The sequence below is a fragment of the Colossoma macropomum genome, unplaced genomic scaffold, assembly GCF_904425465.1.
Source record: "Colossoma macropomum unplaced genomic scaffold, Colossoma_macropomum, whole genome shotgun sequence".
In the NCBI taxonomy this organism is placed as follows: domain Eukaryota; kingdom Metazoa; phylum Chordata; class Actinopteri; order Characiformes; family Serrasalmidae; genus Colossoma; species Colossoma macropomum.
In genome coordinates this window covers 78,762-90,719 of record NW_023495466.1, presented here as the reverse complement: position 1 = coordinate 90,719, position 11,958 = coordinate 78,762, and positions in this window count along the sequence as shown.

Below are 11,958 nucleotides of genomic sequence, written 5' to 3'. Positions count from 1 at the left end.
TAGTTAAATATTAACCCGCTAGCTTTGAAATAACTTGCTAGCCATATATTAACGCGCTAGCTGTGAAATAACTTACTAGCTATATATTAACACGTTAACTGTGAAATAACTTTCTAGCGATATATTAGCAAGCTAGCTGTGAAATGACGTGCTAGCTATATATTAGCATGCTAGGTGTAAAATTACTTTCTAGCTATATATTAACGTGCTAGCTGTGAAATTACTTGATAGCAATAAATTAACATGCTAGCTGTGAAATAACTTGCTAGCCATACATTAACGCGCTAGCTGTGAAATAACTTACTAGCTATATATTAACACGCTAGCAGTGAAATAACTTGCTAGCCATTTATTAACCTGCTAGTTGTGAAATAACTTGCTAACTATATATTAACACGCTAGCTGTGAAACAACTTGCTAGCCATACATTAACACGCTAGCTGTGAAATAACTTGCTAGCCGTATATCAACCCGCTAGTTGTGAAACAACTTGCCAGTTACATATTAACGCGGTAGCTGTGAAATAACTTGCTAGCCGTATATTAAGCCGCTAGTTGTTAAACAACTTGCCAGTTATATATTAATGCGCTAGCTGTGAAATACCTTGGTAGCCGTATATTAACCCGCTAGCTGTGAAACAACTTGCCAGTTATATATTAACGCGCTAGCTGTGAAATAACTTGCTAGCCATATAGTAACCCGCTAGCTGTGAAACAACTTGCGAGTTATATATTAACACGCTAGCTGTGAAATACCTTGGTAGCCGTATATTAACCCGCTAGTTGTGAAACAACTTGCCAGTTATATATTAACGCGCTAGCTGTGAAATTACCTGCTAGCCATATATTAACGCGCTAGCTGTAACATTAATTGCTAGCCATATATTAATGCGCTAGCTGTAAAATTAATTGCTAGCCATATATTAACGCGCTAGCTGTGAAATAACTTGCCAGCTATACATTAACGCGCTAGCTGTGAAATAACTTGCCAGTTATATATTAACGCGCTAGATGTTCTAGAACTTGCTAGCCATAAATAAACCCGCTAGTTGTGAAATAACTTGCTAGCCGTATATTAACGCGCTAGCTGTGAAATAACGTGCTAGCCATGTATTAATGCGCTAGCTGTGAAATAACTTGCTAGCCATGTATTAACGCGCTAGCTGTGAAATAACTTGCTAGCCGTATATTAACCTGCTAGCTGTGAAACAACTTGCCAGTTATATATTAACGCGCTAGCTGTGAAATAACTTGCTAGCCATATATTAACGCGCTAGCTGTGAAACAACTTGCCAGTTATATATTAACGCGCTAGCTGTGAAACAATTTGCTAGCCATATATTAACGCGCTAGCTGTGAAATAACTTACTAGCTATATATTAACACGTTAACTGTGAAATAACTTTCTAGCGATATATTAGCAAGCTAGCTGTGAAATGACGTGCTAGCTATATATTAGCATGCTAGGTGTGAAATTACTTTCTAGCTATATATTAACGTGCTAGCTGTGAAATTACTTGATAGCAATAAATTAACATGCTAGCTGTGAAATAACTTGCTAGCCATACATTAACGCGCTAGCTGTGAAATAACTTACTAGCTATATATTAACACGCTAGCAGTGAAATAACTTGCTAGCCATTTATTAACCTGCTAGTTGTGAAATAACTTGCTAACTATATATTAACACGCTAGCTGTGAAACAACTTGCTAGCCATACATTAACACGCTAGCTGTGAAATAACTTGCTAGCCGTATATCAACCCGCTAGTTGTGAAACAACTTGCCAGTTACATATTAACGCGGTAGCTGTGAAATAACTTGCTAGCCGTATATTAAGCCGCTAGTTGTTAAACAACTTGCCAGTTATATATTAATGCGCTAGCTGTGAAATACCTTGGTAGCCGTATATTAACCCGCTAGCTGTGAAACAACTTGCCAGTTATATATTAACGCGCTAGCTGTGAAATAACTTGCTAGCCATATAGTAACCCGCTAGCTGTGAAACAACTTGCGAGTTATATATTAACACGCTAGCTGTGAAATACCTTGGTAGCCGTATATTAACCCGCTAGTTGTGAAACAACTTGCTAGTTATATATTAACGCGCTAGCTGTGAAATTACCTGCTAGCCATATATTAACGCGCTAGCTGTAACATTAATTGCTAGCCATATATTAACGCGCTAGCTGTGAAATTACCTGCTAGCCATATATTAACGCGCTAGCTGTAAAATTAATTGCTAGCTATATATTAACGCGCTAGCTGTGAAATTACCTGCTAGCCATATATTAACCCGCTAGCTGTAAAATTAATTGCTAGCTATATATTAACGCGCTAGCTGTGAAATAACTTACTAGGTATATATTAACGCGCTAGCTGTAAAATTAATTGCTAGCCATATATTAACTCGCTAGCTGTGAAATTACCTGCTAGCCATATATTAACCCGCTAGCTGTGAAACTGTTAACTATATATTAATGCGCAAGCTGTGAAATTGTTAGCTATATATTAATGCGCAAGCTGTGAAATTGCTAGCCATATATCAACGCGTTAGCTGTGAAATTAATTGCTAGCCATATATTAACGCGCTAGCTGTAAAATTAATTGCTGGCGATATATTAACGCGGTAGCTGTGAAATAACCTGCTGGCTATTTATTAACGCACTAGCTGTGAAATTACCTTCTAGCTATATATTAACACGCTAGCTGTGAAATTACCTGCTAGCCATATATTAACGCGCTAGCTGTGAAATTACCTGCTAGCCGTATATTAACGCGCTAGCTGTGAAATTACCTGCTAGCCATATATTAACGCGCTAGCTGTGAAATAACTTGCTAGCCATATATTAACGCGCTAGCTGTGAAATTAATTGCTAGCCATATATTAACACGCTTGCTGTTAAACAACTTTTTAGCCATATATTAACCCGCTAGCTGTTGAACAACTTTCTAGCCATATATTAACAAGCTAGCTGTTAAATAACTTTCTAGCCATATATTAACCCACTAGCTGTTAAACAACATTCTAGCCATATATTAAGCCGCTAGCTGTTAAAACAACTTGCTAGCCATATATTAACCCGCTAGCTGTTAAACAACATTCTAGCCATATATTAAGCTGCTAGCTGTTAAACAACTTGCTAGCCATATATTAAGCCGCTAGCTGTTAAACAACTTGCTAGCCATATATTAACCCGCTAGCTGTGAAATAACTTGCTAGCCATACATTAACGCGCTAGCTGTGAAATAACTTGCTAAATATATATTAACACGCAAGCAGTGAAATGACTTGCTAGCCATATATTAACGCGCTAGCTGTGAAATTACCTGCTAGCCATATATTAACGCGCTAGCTGTGAAATAACTTGCTAGCCATATATTAACGCGCTAGCTGTGAAATTAATTGCTAGCCATATATTAACGCGCTTGCTGTTAAACAACTTTTTAGCCCATATATTAACCCGCTAGCTGTTGAACAACTTTCTAGCCATATATTAACAAGCTAGCTGTTAAACAACTTTCTAGCCATATATTAACCCGCTAGCTGATAAACAACATTCTAGCCATATATTAAGCCACTAGCTGTTAAACAACTTGATAGCCATATATTAACCCGCTAGCTGTTAAACAACATTCTAGCCATATATTAAGCTGCTAGCTGTTAAAGAACTTGCTAGCCATATATTAAGCTGCTAGCTGTTAAACAACTTGCTAGCCATATATTAACAAGCTAGCTGTGAAATAACTTGCTAGCCATACATTAACGCGCTAGCTGTGAAATAACTTGCTAAATATATATTAACACGCTAGCAGTGAAATAACTTGCTAGCCATATATTAACCTGCTAGTTGTGAAATAACTTGCTAAATATATATTAACACGCTAGCAGTGAAATAACTTGCTAGCTTTATATTAACGTGCTAGCTGTGAAATAACTTGCCAGTTATACATTAACGGGCTAGCTGTGAAATAAATTGCTAGCCATATATTAACGCGCTAGCTGTGAAATAACTTGCTAGCCATATATTAACGCACTAGCTGTGAAATACCTTGCCAGTTATATATTAACGCACTAGCTGAGAAATAACTTGCTAGCTATATATTAACCCGCTAGCTGTGAAATAACTTGCTAGCCATATATTAACGCGCTAGCTGGGAAATCACGTGCTAGCCATATATTAACCCGCTAGCTGTGAAATAACTTGCCAGCTATACATTAACGCACTAGCTGTGAAATAACTTGCTAGCCATATATTAATGCGCCAGCTGTGAAATAACTTACTAGCCATATATTAACCCCCTAGTTGTGAAACAACTTGCCAGTTATATATTAACCCGCTAGCTGTGAAATAACTTGCCAGCCATGTATTAACGCGCTAGCTGTGAAATAACTTGCTAGCCATATATTAACCCGCTAGCTGTGAAATTACTTTCTAGCTATATATTAACGTGCTAGCTGTGAAATTACTTAATTTATTGCTATCAACATGCTAGCTGTGAAATAACTTGCTAGCCATACATTAACGCGCTAGCTGTGAAATAACTTACTAGCTATATATTAACACGCTAGCAGTGAAATAACTTGCTAGCCATTTATTAACCTGCTAGTTGTGAAATAACTTGCTAACTATATATTAACACGCTAGCTGTGAAACAACTTGCTAGCCATACATTAACACGCTAGCTGTGAAATAACTTGCTAGCCGTATATCAACCCGCTAGTTGTGAAACAACTTGCCAGTTACATATTAACGCGGTAGCTGTGAAATAACTTGCTAGCCGTATATTAAGCCGCTAGTTGTTAAACAACTTGCCAGTTATATATTAATGCGCTAGCTGTGAAATACCTTGGTAGCCGTATATTAACCCGCTAGCTGTGAAACAACTTGCCAGTTATATATTAACGCGCTAGCTGTGAAATAACTTGCTAGCCATATAGTAACCCGCTAGCTGTGAAACAACTTGCGAGTTATATATTAACACGCTAGCTGTGAAATACCTTGGTAGCCGTATATTAACCCGCTAGTTGTGAAACAACTTGCCAGTTATATATTAACGCGCTAGCTGTGAAATTACCTGCTAGCCATATATTAACGCGCTAGCTGTAACATTAATTGCTAGCCATATATTAATGCGCTAGCTGTAAAATTAATTGCTAGCCATATATTAACGCGCTAGCTGTGAAATAACTTGCCAGCTATACATTAACGCGCTAGCTGTGAAATAACTTGCCAGTTATATATTAACGCGCTAGATGTTCTAGAACTTGCTAGCCATAAATAAACCCGCTAGTTGTGAAATAACTTGCTAGCCGTATATTAACGCGCTAGCTGTGAAATAACGTGCTAGCCATGTATTAATGCGCTAGCTGTGAAATAACTTGCTAGCCATGTATTAACGCGCTAGCTGTGAAATAACTTGCTAGCCGTATATTAACCTGCTAGCTGTGAAACAACTTGCCAGTTATATATTAACGCGCTAGCTGTGAAATAACTTGCTAGCCATATATTAACGCGCTAGCTGTGAAACAACTTGCCAGTTATATATTAACGCGCTAGCTGTGAAACAATTTGCTAGCCATATATTAACGCGCTAGCTGTGAAATAACTTACTAGCTATATATTAACACGTTAACTGTGAAATAACTTTCTAGCGATATATTAGCAAGCTAGCTGTGAAATGACGTGCTAGCTATATATTAGCATGCTAGGTGTGAAATTACTTTCTAGCTATATATTAACGTGCTAGCTGTGAAATTACTTGATAGCAATAAATTAACATGCTAGCTGTGAAATAACTTGCTAGCCATACATTAACGCGCTAGCTGTGAAATAACTTACTAGCTATATATTAACACGCTAGCAGTGAAATAACTTGCTAGCCATTATTAACCTGCTAGTTGTGAAATAACTTGCTAACTATATATTAACACGCTAGCTGTGAAACAACTTGCTAGCCATACATTAACACGCTAGCTGTGAAATAACTTGCTAGCCGTATATCAACCCGCTAGTTGTGAAACAACTTGCCAGTTACATATTAACGCGGTAGCTGTGAAAATAACTTGCTAGCCGTATATTAAGCCGCTAGTTGTTAAACAACTTGCCAGTTATATATTAATGCGCTAGCTGTGAAATACCTTGGTAGCCGTATATTAACCCGCTAGCTGTGAAACAACTTGCCAGTTATATATTAACGCGCTAGCTGTGAAATAACTTGCTAGCCATATAGTAACCCGCTAGCTGTGAAACAACTTGCGAGTTATATATTAACACGCTAGCTGTGAAATACCTTGGTAGCCGTATATTAACCCGCTAGTTGTGAAACAACTTGCTAGTTATATATTAACGCGCTAGCTGTGAAATTACCTGCTAGCCATATATTAACGCGCTAGCTGTAACATTAATGCTAGCCATATATTAACGCGCTAGCTGTGAAATTACCTGCTAGCCATATATTAACGCGCTAGCTGTAAAATTAATTGCTAGCTATATATTAACGCGCTAGCTGTGAAATTACCTGCTAGCCATATATTAACCCGCTAGCTGTAAAATTAATTGCTAGCTATATATTAACGCGCTAGCTGTGAAATAACTTACTAGGTATATATTAACGCGCTAGCTGTAAAATTAATTGCTAGCCATATATTAACTCGCTAGCTGTGAAATTACCTGCTAGCCATATATTAACCCGCTAGCTGTGAATCTGTTAACTATATATTAATGCGCAAGCTGTGAAATTGTTAGCTATATATTAATGCGCAAGCTGTGAAATTGCTAGCCATATATCAACGCGTTAGCTGTGAAATTAATTGCTAGCCATATATTAACGCGCTAGCTGTAAAATTAATTGCTGGCGATATATTAACGCGGTAGCTGTGAAATAACCTGCTGGCTATTTATTAACGCACTAGCTGTGAAATTACCTTCTAGCTATATATTAACACGCTAGCTGTGAAATTACCTGCTAGCCATATATTAACGCGCTAGCTGTGAAATTACCTGCTAGCCGTATATTAACGCGCTAGCTGTGAAATTACCTGCTAGCCATATATTAACGCGCTAGCTGTGAAATAACTTGCTAGCCATATATTAACGCGCTAGCTGTGAAATTAATTGCTAGCCATATATTAACACGCTTGCTGTTAAACAACTTTTTAGCCATATATTAACCCGCTAGCTGTTGAACAACTTTCTAGCCATATATTAACAAGCTAGCTGTTAAATAACTTTCTAGCCATATATTAACCCACTAGCTGTTAAACAACATTCTAGCCATATATTAAGCCGCTAGCTGTTAAACAACTTGCTAGCCATATATTAACCCGCTAGCTGTTAAACAACATTCTAGCCATATATTAAGCTGCTAGCTGTTAAACAACTTGCTAGCCATATATTAAGCCGCTAGCTGTTAAACAACTTGCTAGCCATATATTAACCCGCTAGCTGTGAAATAACTTGCTAGCCATACATTAACGCGCTAGCTGTGAAATAACTTGCTAAATATATATTAACACGCTAGCAGTGAAATGACTTGCTAGCCATATATTAACGCGCTAGCTGTGAAATTACCTGCTAGCCATATATTAACGCGCTAGCTGTGAAATAACTTGCTAGCCATATATTAACGCGCTAGCTGTGAAATTAATTGCTAGCCATATATTAACGCGCTTGCTGTTAAACAACTTTTTAGCCATATATTAACCCGCTAGCTGTTGAAAACAACTTCTAGCCATATATTAACAAGCTAGCTGTTAAACAACTTTCTAGCCAGTATTAACCCGCTAGCTGATAAACAACATTCTAGCCATATATTAAGCCGCTAGCTGTTAACAACTTGATAGCCATATATTAACCCGCTAGCTGTAAACAACATTATAGCCATATATTAAGCTGCTAGCTGTTAAAGAACTTGCTAGCCATATATTAAGCTGCTAGCTGTTAAACAACTTGCTAGCCATATATTAACAAGCTAGCTGTGAAATAACTTGCTAGCCATACATTAACGCACTAGCTGTGAAATAACTTGCTAAACATATATTAACACGGTAGCAGTGAAATAACTTGCTAGCCATATATTAAACCTGCTAGTTGTGAAATAAACTTGCTAAATATATATTAACACGCTAGCTGTGAAATAACTTGCTAGCTTTATATTAACGTGCTAGCTGTGAAATAACTTGCAGTATAATAACGTAGCTGTAAATAATTGCTAGCCATAATTAACGCGCTAGCTGTGAATAACTTGCTAGCCATTATTAACGCGCTAGCTGTGAAACCTTGCCGTTAATATTAACGCATAGCTGGAAATAACTTGCTAGCTATATTAACCGCTAGCTGTGAAATAACTTGCTAGCCATATATTAACGCGCTAGCTGGAACGTGGAGCCATATTAACCCGCTAGCTGTGAAATAACTTGCCAGTTATACTTAACGCACTAGCTGTGAAATAACTTGCTAGCCATATATTAACTGCGCCAGCTGTGAAATAACTTACTAGCCATATATTAACCCCTAGTTTGAAACAACTTGCCAGTTATATATTAACCGCCTAGCTGAGAATAACTTGCCAGCCATGTATTAACGCGCTAGCTGTGAAATAACGTGCTAGCCATATATTAACACGCTAGCTGTGAAATTACTTTCTAGCTATATATTAACGTGCTAGCTGTGAAATTACTTAAATTGATGCTATAACATGCTAGCTGTGAAATAACTTGCTAGCCATACATTAACGCGCTAGCTGTGAAATAACTTGCTAGCTATATATTAACACGCTAGCAGTGAAATAACTTGCTAGCATTATTAACCTGCTAGTTGTGAAATAACTTGCTAACTATATATTAACACGCTAGCTGTGAAACAACTGCTAGCCATACATTAAACACGCTAGCTGTGAAATAACTTGCTAGCCGTATATCAACCGCTAGTTGTGAAACAACTTGCCAGTTACATATTAACGCGGTAGCTGTGAAATAACTTGCTAAATAAATATTAACACGCTAGCTGTGAAATAACTTGCTAGCTTTACATTAACGCGCTAGCTGTGAAATAACTTGCTAGCATCATTAACGCGCTAGCTGTGAAATAACTTGCTAGTTATACATTAACGGTTAGCTGTGAAATAACTGCTAGCCATATATAACGCGCTAGCTGTGAAATTACCTGGTACCATACATTAACGCGCTAGCTGTGAAAACTGCTAGCTATATTAACGCGCTAGCTGTGAAATACTTGCTAGCCATATATTAACGCGCTAGCTGTGAAATACCTTGCCAGTCCATATATTAACGCGCTAGCTGTGAAATACTTGCTAGCCATATATTAACCCGCTAGCTGTGAAAACTTGCTAGCCATATATTAACGCGCTAGCTGTGAAAAATCCTGCTAGCCATATATTAACGCGCTAGCTGTGAAATCAACTTGCTAGCCTATATATTAACGCGCTAGCTGTGAAATAACTTGCTAGCCATATATTAACGCGCTAGCTGTGAAATAACTTGCTAGCCATATATTAACGCGCTAGCTGTGAAACAAACTTGCTAGCCATATATTACGCGCTAGCTGTGAAATAACTTGCTAGCCATATATTAACGCGCTAGCTGTGAAATAACTTGCTAGCCATATATTAACCGCTAGCTGTGAAATAACTTGCTAGCCATACTATTAACGCGCTAGCTGTGAAATAACTTGCTAGCCATATATTAACGCGCTAGCTGTGAAAATAATTGCTAGCCATATATTAACGCGCTAGCTGTGAAATAACTTGCTAGCCATATATTAACGCGCTAGCTGTGAAATAACTTACTAGCCATATATTAACGCGCTAGCTGTGAAATAATTGCTAGCCATATATTAACGCGCTAGCTGTGAAATAACTGCTAGCCATATATTAACCGCTAGCTGTGAAACTGTTTAGCTATATATTAACGCGCAAGCTGTGAAATTGCTAGCTATATATTAAGCGCTAGCTGTGAAATACTTGCTAGCCATATATTAACCCGCTAGCTGTGAAATCAATTGCTAGCCATATATTAACGCGCTAGCTGTGAAATAACTTGCTAGCCATATATTAACGCGCTAGCTGTGAAATAACTTGCTAGCCATATATTAACGCGCTAGCTGTGAATTACTGCTAGCATATATTAAGCGCTAGCTGTGAAATAACTTGCTAGCCATATATTAACGCGCTAGCTGTGAAATAACTTGCTAGCCATATATTAACGCGCTAGCTGTGAAATACTTGCTAGTTATATATTAACGCGCTAGCTGTGAAATAACTTGCTAGCCATATATTAACCGCTAGCTGTGAAATAACTTGCTAGCCTATATATTAACGCGCTAGCTGTGAAATAACTTGCTAGCCATATATTAACGCGCTAGCTGTGAAATAACTTGCTAGCCATATATTAACGCGCTAGCTGTGAAATAACTTGCTAGCCATATATTAACGCGCTACCTGTGAAAAACTTGCCAGTATATATTAACGCGCTAGCTGTGAAATAACTGCTAGCCATATATTAAACCGCTAGCTGTGAAAAACTTGCTAGCCATATATTAACGCGCTAGCTGTGAAATCACTGCTAGCCATATATTAACCCGCTAGCTGTGAAATAACTTGCCAGTTATATTAACGCGCTAGCTGTGAAATAACTTGCTAGCTATATATTAACGCGCTAGCTGTGAAATAACTTGCTAGCTATATATTAACCCGCTAGCTGTGAAATAACTTGCTAGCCATATATTAACGCACTAGCTGTGAAATACTTGCTAGCCATATATTAGCACGCTAGCTGTGAAATTACTTGCTAGCTATATATTAACGTCTAGCTGTGAAATTACTTGATAGCATAATTAACATGCTAGCTGTGAAATAACTTGCTAGCCATACATTAACGCGCTAGCTGTGAAATAACTGCTAGCTATATATTAACACGCTAGCTGTGAAATAACTTGCTAGCCATTTATTAACCTGCTAGTGTGAAATAACTTGCTAACTATATTAACACGCTAGCTGTGAAACAACTTGCTAGCCATACATTAACACGCTAGCTGTGAAATAACTTGCTAGCCATATATCAACCCGCTAGTGTGAAACAACTTGCAGTACATATTAACGCGCTAGCTGTGAAATAACTTGCTAGCCATATATTAACCGCTAGCTGTTAAAACTTGCAGTTAATTAAGCGCTAGCTGTGAAATACTGTAGCCATATTAACCCGCTAGCTGTGAAACAACTTGCCAGTTATATATTAACGCGCTAGCTGTGAAATAACTTGCTAGCCATATATTAACCCGCTAGCTGTGAAATAACTTGCTAGCCATATATTAACGCGCTAGCTGTGAAATACCTTGCTAGCCATATCTTAACCCGCTAGCTGTGAAACAACTTGCTAGCCATATATTAACGCGCTAGCTGTGAAATACTTGCTAGCCATATATTAACGCGCTAGCTGTGAAATAACTTGCTAGCCATATATTAACGCGCTAGCTGTGAAATACTGCTAGCCATATATTAACGCGCTAGCTGTGAAATAACTTGCAGCCATACATTAACGCGCTAGCTGTGAAATAACTTTAGCCATATATTAACGCGCTAGCTGTGAAAAACTGCTAGCCATATATTAACGCGCTAGCTGTGAAATAACTTGCTAGCCATATATTAACGCGCTAGCTGTGAAATAACTTGCTAGCCATATATTAACCCGCTAGCTGTGAAATAACTTGCTAGCCATATATTAACGCGCTAGCTGTGAAATAACTTGCTAGCCATATATTAACCGCTAGCTGTGAAACATACTTGCTAGCCATATATTAACGCGCTAGCTGTGAAATAACTGCTAGCCATATATTAACCCGCTAGCTGTGAACAAATTGCTAGCATATATTAACGCGCTAGCTGTGAAATAATTGCTAGCCATATATTAACGCGCTAGCTGTGAAATAACTTGCTAGCC